Source organism: Pleurodeles waltl, chromosome 4_2, assembly GCF_031143425.1.
Source record: "Pleurodeles waltl isolate 20211129_DDA chromosome 4_2, aPleWal1.hap1.20221129, whole genome shotgun sequence".
Classification (NCBI taxonomy): domain Eukaryota; kingdom Metazoa; phylum Chordata; class Amphibia; order Caudata; family Salamandridae; genus Pleurodeles; species Pleurodeles waltl.
Genome location: NC_090443.1, coordinates 987,710,181 through 987,722,195, shown reverse-complemented (window position 1 = coordinate 987,722,195; position 12,015 = coordinate 987,710,181).

The following is a 12,015-nucleotide window of genomic DNA, read 5'->3' as shown; positions in this document are numbered from 1 at the left end:
TGGTGATTATTTTTTAAATAAATTGTTCACGATATGTTGGCGCCTATGCACTCCAGCAGCCGTGTTTTGTTATTACCCCTCATGTTGCAGGCCACCATCCACCTCTTCCTCCTCTTCAGGCATGTGTGGCTCTGGTTCCAAGAGGGGAATGTTCCTTCTTATGCAAATGTTGTGCAGAATGGCACGTGTTAGAATGAATTTACAGACCATTTCAGGGGAATATAGGAGGCTACCACAAGTGATGTTGAGACACCTGAATCTCGACATGAAGATGCCGAAGGTCCTCTCGACTATGCTGTGTGTCCTCCTATGTGCGTCATTGTAGGCACGCTCTGCTACAGTGCTTGGGTTGCCAAATGGTGTCATAATCCATGGCTAGATCCCATACCCTTGATCAGCTGAAAGAGAAAATGAATGGGACTCATGTTGATGTTGCTTGCCCCATTAAAATCACCTTGCATGGCAGTAGGTAGTGTTGTCTGTGACTCTTTTGTGTTATTGTGTTGCATCCTAGGCTTGTAGGATGTACCATCTGCATTGTGTTGTTTATTTGGCTGAACAAGTGTTTGGCTGCTGACCGGCTGTCAGCAGTATGTTTTGGGATTTGCAGTACAGTGTGCCCTCCCTAGCATTGTGACTTGTGATACAGGTGTCCCTGTGTCTTCACTGGGGGTGAGATGATAGTTTCATACACAGGTTCAATTTGACAGTGTTGTTAACACGTTCATATCAATGCACCCTGGACATCACATACCTTTAGACTTATGCAATGGATTAATGTAAACATAATTGAGACGCTTAAATTTTGCAAGGTAACATTTAGGCAACCCACTCCAAACGTTGTGATCATTGACATCTTAACAGTAGGCTGTACACTAATTTCAGATGTGTGACAGGTTCAATGGTGACCTATGAAACATGGCTAGAGATGTCACGACCTCAGTGTGTTCCTGTTGACATGTTGCTGTTGTGGTGTATGTGTTGTGTGTCCTAGAGGGTTGCTGTGCAGTGTGTATATAAGTAGGTTTTTGTACTTACCAACAAGTAGTCCATTGCCATACCATCCATCCTGGAAGTGTTGATTGATGGTGCTGTGACGGAAGATGAATGAGTCATGGACACTCCCAGGATATTTTGCCACGATGTTGATGATCAATCCTTGGTGATCGACAATGGCCTGCACATTGATGGAATGTGTGTGCTTCCTGTTGCGGTAGAGGTGTTCAGTTGCAGTAGGTGGCACAAGGCATACATGTGTGCAGTCGATTGCACTAAGGACGTGTGGAAGCCACTAATGAGGTAGAATCCCTTCACCTCCCGGCCATGCGTCATTTTTGCCCGAAAGCATAAATATGACGCACAGCCGTTTAAGTCATTTTATGGACGGGAACGCCAAGCTTGCATATGATTAACGCAAGGCGGGTTGCCGCATCCAAAAAATGATGCACACAGTGTGATTTTGACGTCCGCGGGCTCGGGCGTCAAAGTTTAAATATGGGGCAAGGTTTGCGCTGAATGTGCGTCAAACATTTTGACGCACATTCGGCGCAGACGGAGTATAAATATGCCCCAAAGAGTCTTAATCCTTAGAAAACAGTCAGAATGCTGTTGTTACACAAAGTACCTGGTTAGCGTAAAAAATAAAGATGCACAGGCGAGCGTGAGTAGGAAAAGGGTAGAGATGCGTTGATTCCTTCCTCACAAGTGAGGCCGTGCATTGTTTCCTTCTCCGGTCAGGTCGGCGATGTGTCATTTTTCTCCCTCGCAGGAGAGCAATACATCGATTTCCAGATGGGGTACATCGGATCCGCGCAGAGGCGGGTTGACCTGGTTGCCCAAAGACAATGCATGGAAAAATCCTGTCTCACGGTGTTTGAAAATGCACTGTGTGGGGTTTGCGGTGGTATCAGCCTCTGTAAGCAGGTGTTGCACGTCATTTCTCCAGCGGCATTGCGTCGACCTCCCAGCAACGATGCAGGTGGAGCCTCAATTTCAGCCCTGAAGCTGCCGGCGTGTCATTTATCAGCCGCGTTGCAGAAGGTGCGACGTGAATTTCCCCGCACGGCGTTCTGTGCGTGGATTTTCAGTTCTTTTCTTCCAGCTTCACCTTTTAAGGGTTCAGGGATTGGACAGGGCACCACTTGGCAGGGCAGGAGTCTCAGCAGAGAGTCCAGGTGCTGGCAGGGGAAGTCTTTGATGGCCCTGAGACTTCAACAACAGCAGGCAAGCTCAGTTCAAGCTCTTGGAGATTCTTCTCAAGCAGGAATGCACAACAAAGTCCAGTCTTTGTCCCCTTTCACAGGCAGAAGCAGCAACTGCAGGATAGCCCAACAAAGCACAGTCACAGGCAGGGGCAGCACTTCTCCTCAGATCTTGGCAGAGGTTTCCCAAGTGATCTAATTTTCTGGGGTTCTGGTTCCTCTTCTAATAACCCTTTCTGCCTTTGAAGTAGGCAAACTTCAAAGAAAAGTCTCTCTTGTTTGTAAGATCCTGCCTTTTCCAGGCCAGGCCCCAGACACACACCGGTTAGAGACTGCATTGTGTGAGGGCAGGCAGAGCCCTTTCAGGTGTGAGTGACCACTCCTCCCCTCCCTCCCAGCACAGATGGCTCATCAGGATATGGAGGCTACACCCCAGCTCCCTTTGCATCACTGTCTAGAGGAGAGGTGCAAACAGCCCAACTGCAAAACTGACCCAGACAGGGAATCCACAAACAGGTAGAGTCACAGAATGGTTTAGGCAAGAAAAAGCCTACTTTCTAAAAGAGGCATTTTCAAACACACAATCTGAAAACAAACTTTACTAAAAGATGTATTTTTAAATTGTGAGTTCAGAGTCCCTAAACTCCACATTTCTATCTGCTCTCAAAGGGAATCTACACTTTAACAATACTTAACGGCAGCACCATGTTAACCTACGAGAGAGATAGGCCTTGTGCAGTGAAAACCAAATTTGGCAGTATTTCACTGTCAGGACATATAAAACACATTAGTATTTGTCCTACCTTAAACATTCACTGCACCCTGCCCATGGGGCTACCTAGGGTCTACTTTAGGGGTGCCTAACATGAAGAAAAGGGAAGGTTTAGGCCTAGCAAGTGGGTACACTGGACAAAAGGGGAAATAAAGAGTAGGTTCACAATATAATATAAGAACAATGTACTGATTATATTTGCATAGTAATGAAATGTAACAAGAAAATATTTCCAATTATATGTTGAAAACAGGATAAGGGGAAAAAAAAAAGGCAGAAAGGGAAAAAATAAAAGCATTTTTCATGTGATAAAACTACAATATTTTTAAACAGTGGTAGAATTACACGAATTATAAAGTATATGTTATCTGAGAAATTACTATTAGAATGGAAATTCAAATAAGAAAGACAATCTATTCAAGAAGGTTTAGGTACTTCATCAGCTAAGGGTTGATGTATAAATGTTTGAAACTGAGGAATCTTTCAAAAATGGTTATTGGTCGCACTCTTGGCTTATCTAATTTGTCACAATAATAGTAAGCTGAGACAACTATAAGGTCGATGAACCTTTTGACTTTTTTAAATTAATATTATCAAGTGTCACATAACACAACATCATTAAATAATAACAATCACCAAAGAGTAAGTAAAGAATACACCGTGACCAATTTGGTCATGAATGACAACACCTTTTGTATCAATTAAAATGTTTATTTCCCTATATAAACAATACTAAGGTCACGAAAATTAGTCTCAACACCAAATGGTACAAGTAAATAAATATCACAGGCTGCGCTAAAGACTTGAGAGGAACTACACATCCCAAGCTGCTTTGAGGCTCCAGGAGATGGCCATTTTCACAAGCACCTGCACCCACTTGACACCAACGAGCGCTATAATGCGTGCGGGGGCATTTTGCGGCGCAGGACGTGCGGGGGAGGTGCGCAGGCTGCCCCTGGGTGAATCCTGGGCCCAGGGCGGGCCCGTCGGAGCCCGGAAGAGGCTGGGCCACCCCCACCTAACATTGACCTTTCAAGTAGGCATCACTGACCCTTGCTTTATATATCATTTTAATACTGTGCCACCCTGTAGGTTGCATCGTTATATTAATACTTTCCAGAATATTTTATCACCAACCACAGTCCCAGATGGGTAAAATGAAAGCAATAGAGGCTGGGACAGGGGCAGCGCTAAAAACTAAGCGGAAATGGCACAAGCATGCAGCTAGTAACTGCGTTATGGACAGAATTGACACTCTTCTTGGTGAATGCGAAGGAATTGTAACCACTTCTCAGGGAAATTACTCTAATGGAATTGGGGGAGAGTGCTACCCAACCAAGAGGAGGGCATGCCTAAAGAAAATTGCTGAGATATTTGCAAAATGTGGACAACAGGACCCAGCTACTATAGGGCAGGGAGAGGACAGGAATGTTATTACCCACGCTGTTCCATCCTCAGTGAATGAGCCACTACTGAGCTCTAACGACTCCATCCAGTGCAGCAACCGCTTTAGCCATTTAATTAATGCCCCAGACCCACATGATGACCCCGACCCTGGTTCCAGGGTGGGTGAGCTAGTAGCCGCAAACACACACCTAACTCACATAAACACACAGCACATTCAATGCATACAAGAGCTAAAAAGGGAGGTGTAAGGAAATGCTTCCTTGGCATGTTAACCCCTGACTTTTTGCCTTTGCTGATGCTAAGTTATGACTTGAAAGTGTGCTGAGACACTGCTAACCAGGCCCCAGCACCAGTGTTCTTTCCCTACACTGTACCTTTGTCTCCACAATTGGCACAACCCTGTCACCCAGGTAAGCCCCTTGTAACTGGTACCCCTGGTGCCAAGGGCCCTGATGCCAGGGAAGGTCTCTAAGGGCTGCAGCATGTCTTATGCCACCCTAGAGATCCCTCACTCAGCACATGCACACTGCTTCACAGTGTGCTGATGGGGAGAAAATGACTACGTCGACATGGCACTCCCCTCAGAGTGCCATGACAACCTCACAATGCCTATGGCATAGGTAAGTCACCCCTCTAGCAGGACTTACAGCCCTAATGCAAGGTGCACTATACCACAGGTGAGGGCATATGTGCATGAGCACTATGCCCCTACAGTGTCTAAGCAAAACCTTAGACATTGTAAGTGCAGGGTAGCCATAAGAGTATATGGTCTGGGAGTTTGTCAAACAAGAACTCCACAGTTCCATAATGGCTGCACTGAAAACTGGGAAGTTTGGCATCAAACTTCTCAGCACAATAAATGCCAGTGTGCAATTTAATGTAAAATACACCCAGAGGGCAACTTAGAGATGCCCCCTGAAAACCTATCCGACTTCCAGTGTAGGCTGACTAGTTTTTGCCAGCCTGCCACACACCAGACATGTTGCTAGCCACATGGGGAGAGTGCCTTTGTCACTCTGTGGCCAGGAACAAAGCCTGTACTGGGTGGAGGTGCTTCTCACCTCCCCCTGCAGGAACTGTAACACCTGGCGGTGAGCCTCAAAGGCTCACCCCCTTTGTTACAGCGCCACAGGGCATCCCAGCTAGTGAAGATGCCCGCCCCTCTGGCTACTACCCCCACTTTTGGCGGCAAGGCTGGAGGAGATAATGAGGAAAACAAGGAGGAGTCACCCACCAGTCAGGACAGCCCCTAAGGTGTCCTGAGCTGAGGTGACTCTTACTTTTAGAAATCCTCCATCTTGTGGATGGAGGATTCCCCCAGTAGGATTAGGAATGTGCCCCCCTCCCCACAAGGAGGAGGCACAACAAGGGTGCAGCCACCCTCAAGGACAGTAGCCATCGGCTACTGTCCTCCCAGACCTAAACACACCCCTAAATTCAGTATTTAGGGGCCCCCAGAACCTAGGAAACTAGATTCGTGCAACCTTAACCAGAAGAAGGACTGCTGACCTGAAGCCCTGCAGTGAAGACGGAGATGCCAACTGCTTTGGCCCCAGCCCTACTGGCCTGTCTCCCAACTTCGAAGAAAACTGCAACAGCGACGCATCCAACAGGGACCAGCGACCTCTGAAGCCTCAGAGGACTGCCCTGCAACCAAGGACCAAGGAACTCCTGTGAACAGCGGCCCTGTTCAACAATCTGCAACTTTCTTGCAACAAAGAAACAACTCTAAGGACTTCACATTTCCTGCCGGAAGCGTGAGACTTTCCACTCTGCACCCGACGCCCCCGGCTCGACCTGCGGAAAACCAACACTACAGGGAGGACTTCCCGGCGACTGCGAGCCCGTGAGTAGCCAGAGACAACCCCCCTGAGCTCCTACAGCGACGCCTGCAGAGGAAACCCAGAGGCTTCCCCTGACTGCGATTGCTTGTAACAAGGGACCCCGACGCCTGGAACCAACACTGCACCCGCAGCCCCAGGACCTGAAGGAACCGAACTCCAGTACAGGAGCGACCCCCAGGCGACCCTCTGCCTAGCCCAGGTTGTGGCTACCCCGAGGAGCCTCCCCTGTGCCTGCCTGCATCGCTGAAGAGACCCCCGGGTCTCCCCATTGCTTTCAATACAAAACCCGACGCCTGTTTGCACTCTGCACCTGGCCGCCCCTGTGCCGCTGAGGGTGTGCTTCCTGTGCCTGCTTATGTCCCCCCCAGTGCCCCACAAAACCCCCTGGTCTGCACCCGAGGACGCAGGTACTTACCTGCTGGCAGACTGGAACCGGGGCACCCCTGTTCTCCAATGAAGCCTATGTGTTTTGGGCACCTCTTTGACCTCTGCACCTGACCGGCCCTGAGCTGCTGGTGTGGTAACTTTGGGGTTACCTAGAACCCCCAACGGTGGGCTACCTTGGACCCAACTTTGAACCCTGTAAGTGTTTTACTTACCTGTGAACTTAACAATTACTTACCTCCCCCAGGAACTGTTGATTTTTGCAGTGTCCACTTTTAAAATAGCTCATTGCCATTTTTGCCAAAACTGTACATGCTATTGTGATTATTCAAAGTTCCTAAAGTACCTGAGTGAAATACCTTTCATTTGAAGTATTACTTGTAAATCTTGAACCTGTTTTTCTTAAAATAAACTAAGAAAATATATTTTTCTATATAAAAACCTATTGGCCTGGATTAAGTCTTTGAGTGTGTGTTCCTCATTTATTGCCTGTGTGTGTAGAACAAATGCTTAACACTACCCTCTGATAAGCCTACTGCCCGGCCACACTACCACAAAATAGAGCATTCGAATTATCTCTTTTTGCCACTATCTTACCTCTAAGGGGAACCCTTGGACTCTGTGCACACTATTTCTTACTTTGAAATAGTATATACAGAGCCAACGTCCTAAAGGAGGTATCAGAACTCAAGCTTATGGTTAACTCCTTGACTGCAATAGTAAAGCAGCTAACTCCTCCGGATGCCACGGCCACCATGAACTACACCCAAAGCCCAATTACAACCCTATCAGGCATCTCGTTGAAGTTGCCCAAATTACCAGCACCCAGTTGTGATGGCCTCCTCTAAGCCAGCACTAATACCAAGAACTTCTACCAGCCTCCTTCGCACAACAGCTTAGGCACAGGAAATGCATTAGACAACTATCACAAAATCCCCAAACTCATGAGCGACGCTGCCCCAAAATACCCTGCTCAGCCTGCCACTGATCGGTTTCAATCAGGAAATTTTGTTCCAATGGTCAACGTTCCCAAGTTTAACTCACTGACACAAAGGGAAGGGGCAGACTCTATCAGAAACAATGCAATTCACTGGATCCGCCATGTAAGAGGCTGTCACTCTGTAATACGTGAGGATATAATTAATGTAGCAAGAAGGACTGACCCAGGGACACATTTTGACATCTTAAAACTGACACTTAGGGACAGGACCATGGTGGACAATTTGGTGGCCCTAGATGCAAGAACAAGTCCGCCAGGACACTTGCGCATCCAGTTCAAATACCCTAGGCCACCCGCGTACCACGGGGTATGCCCCAACCTCTGCCTAGCAAACAATGTATCTGCCCTCAGTGAGAACGATTGACTTAAAGCCCCATCTGGAATCTATGCTGAAATACCGTGCAACTCACATATATCAACTGTCTCTGAGTCAGCTGCAGTCTCGAACACTGTCATTGCAAGTACTCATGTTCCCCCTCATGACATATCCCCCCAGACCTCTGACGACTTAGGGGCATATTTATACTCTGTTTGCGCCGGATTTGCGTCGTTTTTTTTTACGCAAATCTGACGCAAAGCTAACTCCATATTTATACTTTGGCGTTAGACGCGTCTAGCGCCAAAGTTCTTGGAGTTTGCATCATTTTTCAGCGTGGACACCTACCTTGCGTTAATTATATGCAAGGTAGGCGTTCCCGTCTAAAAATGACTCCCAGGCCTGTGCGCCTTATTTAAACTCCCGTGCAAAAATGACGCACAGGAGTGGGCGGGCCTTAAAAAATGACGTCCAGCCGCGTTTGCGTCATTTTTTAACGCCTGCTCAGGGCAGGCGTTAAGGGACTTGTGGGCTTGGAAGGAGCCCAGAGGTGCCCTCCCATGCCCCCAGGGACACCCCCTGCCACCCTTGCCCACCCCAGGAGGACGCCCAAGGATGGAGGGACCCACCCCAGATACATTAAGGTAAGTGCAGGTAAGTATATTTTTCCGTAATTTTTTTGTGGCATAGGGGGGCCTGATTTGTGCCCCCCTACATGCCACTATGCCCAATGACCATGCCCAGGGGACATCAGTCCCCTGGGCATGGCCATTGGGCAAGGGGGCATGACTAATGTCTTTGCTAAGACAGGAGTCATGTCAATGGTGTCTGGGCGTCAAAAGAAAATGGCGCAAATCGGGTTGAGGCAAGAAATTTGCCTCAGCCTGACTTGCCCCATTTTTTGACGCCCAAGCTCCATTTTCCTCTACGCCGGCGCTGCCTGGTGTGAGTCATTTTTGTTGACGCACACCACTCCGCAGCGCTGGCTAATGGCGGCTAACGTCCTTCAATAAATACGGCGCCCGCATGGCGCTTTGGAATGGCGTTAGCCGTCGTTAAAAATTTTGACGCACAACTGCGTTGGCGCAGTTGTGCGTCAAAAAGTATAAATATGGCCCTTACTGTGCAAACACGACAACATTGCATCTCTCACCTTGCAGGAATATTATCCACCAAATCAAGAACCAATAGCGAAGCGCGCAAGCACTTCCCCCGTCAGGGCCAGCTCTACCAGAGGACCATCGCTACTTACCCCATCTCACTGGGCAACAGCGGCATTGATCCCCCTCCTCCTACTCAACTTCACCTGCCAAACCAGCCCCTGGTAGCCAATCCTGTATATAATAGGCCATTAGACAGGACAGCTCCTCCACTCACTGGGGTACGACTTGTCTCATGGAACGTGGCAGGTTTGAAATCTATCCTCCCTCTTCCATCCTTCACCTCTTTTATCGAAGAACACGACACATGCCTTCTTCAGGAGACATGGTCAATTGATCCACTTTTTTCCGAACAGGCTATTCAAATTTCTATATCCCTGCCTTGCCCAGCACCAGGGGCAGGTCTTCTGGGGGCTTGACCACCTGGGTCAGAACATCACTTAACTGTCGTATATCACAGTTATCCACTGATTACTCCGACCTGTTAGATCTTTGCCTATCATCCGGGCCTGACACAGTTGTGGACATTTTTAACATCTACGCTTGAGGGGTACGCGGGGGACAACTCTCCAAAACCCTTTGTGTCCTGGCAGCCTTTCTGCAAAACTGTCCCCGCCATCATAAAACCATTGTGGCAGGTGACTTTAATGTCACATTCGAACCTCTAGACTGGGACAGTCTCAGGTCCACAGACGAGGAGGATCGAGCTTGGTCCATCCCTGCCCTGACTATCCCACCCATCAAGATATGGACACGGGCCGCTGTCCAAGTAAAATCGCTGACCATGGAATTTGGGCTCAGGGCGTTAAATGGCAGAACCAAATCAGATGCCAAAGGCCGTCACACATTCAACAAAACCAACCAAACCAGTAGAATTGACTTCTGTTTAGTCAACATAAGATTATGGCCCCTAGTCATCGACATGACGATTATTGCGAGAACTGAAAGTGACCACAATCCTCTCTCTGTCCATATGCTAGCTCTGGGTAGCTACCCGCCCATGATTAACTCCTCAGCAACAGCACCACAGGGCATTAGTCTGGTTAACGACAAACGTCACCTAAAGTGGGGCAATGTTGTGGCTCGGCCCGCGCTCATTAATGCAGCTAATAACACCTTAAAGACTGCATTAATGGACCTAGAGGAGGGTCCCGCAATCCTCAATGAGGAAATAAGTTTAACCCACACCTCATGCTTCAGGGACATTGCAGCCCACTTCTCAGTATCCAGTATGGCAAGAGACCTAAGGGTAGGCATCGCTGGTTTAATAAAATGTGCCGGTCCTCAAACAAGCATTTAATCCAAGCCTTCAAATCCAAGGATGCCAACACCATCCGCTTAGCTAGGAAGTCCTACAAGCTAGCCATACGCAAAGCTAAGCGTGACCAAGATGATAAGTGGTGGACAGCACTCAGCGACGCTGCGCCCAAGAGGAATTGTAGTCTGTTTTGGTCCCTGGCAGCACGAGGCCCAGAAAGCAGTGGATTGAACATAACAACTAACATCGCCCCAAAAGACTGGGTGGACCATTTCAGTGGGCTGTACTCCTACGATCATGATAGCCCTATTCCTGATCACATGGACCCTTGCTTAAACATTACTTCAGCACCCACCACTCAAGTGCCTCAGCTGTTTTCCCAAAAAGACATAGTATATTCCCTAGGAACTATAAAGCGTGGCAGGGCCCCTGGCTCAGATGGTGTTCCAGCAGACCTGTTCTCAACTGATATTGGAACCTGATCAAGATACATCACCATCATAGCGAATGCAATAGCATCTGGGGCGCCAATCCCTGGGACCTGGAAAGGGGCTATTGTTGTCCAGATCTTAAAAAAGGGCGACAGATCACTCCCCTGCAACTACAGGCCAATCAGTCTAGTCGATTGTGCGCAAAAAGTGTTCTGCCACTGTCTCTTGGGGAAGATCGATGACTGGATGACTGAATATGATATCCTTATTCCCCTCCAAGGCGGTTTCCGGAAAAAAATATCTACCACTGAGCAAGCCCTCAAGTTCCTATTTTTATACTGGAAAACAGAGCTCATTGGCAAAGGAAGCTTGTATGTAGCCTTTGTGGACCTAAAATCTGCATTTGATCTAGTAACCTGCAACAAACTATGGGACACTCTTTCCCGAATGTGAATTCCCGAGCACATCCTAGCACTATTGATACAGCTTCACGAGGGCAACTATGCACACGTCAGGTGGGGAAACAAGGGGCAACTAACTGATAGAATCCAGGTATCAAGGGGTGTGCAACAAGGGTGTGTCCTTGCCCACACCCTCTTCTCCTTGTATATCAATGACATCGTCCCCTCTCTGCTTAGAGTTGCGGCTGACGCACCATCATTTGGCACACTAAAAATCCCTGTCTTGCTCTTTGCAGACAACACTCTCCTGATATCCAAGACCCCTAGTAGATTAAAGAAACTCCTCACATGCTTTGAGGAATTCTGCTCCATGCGGGGACTTGAAATCAACGGCTCAAAAATGAAATTAATGACCCTCAATCCCCATAGATCCTTTAGAGGAAAGTTCACACCAGAGGGCACCACACTTGAGAAGGTGGGCACCTTCAGCTACCTGGGTATAGCATTAAGTGATAACATGTCTAGGAAACCACACATAGGAAAGCAAGCTTTAAAACTAAAGCAAACAATGGGGGTACTAATTAAGGATTTTCACCTCTCACATACAAAACCAATTCGCCCAGCAATCCAGATATACGAAGCCCAGGCTGTGACCTCAGCGCTTTACAGGGCTGAACTATGGGCTATGCTAAAATCCAAGATATAACCATCCCTTAAAACAACTTCCTAAGAAACCTTGTGTCCCTCCCGCCAAGCACCCCACTATTCCCCCTTTTTAAGGATCTCGGTATGAAACGCATTGTCACAAAGCCCGCATACGCCCTCTTCTGTACTGGCGGTG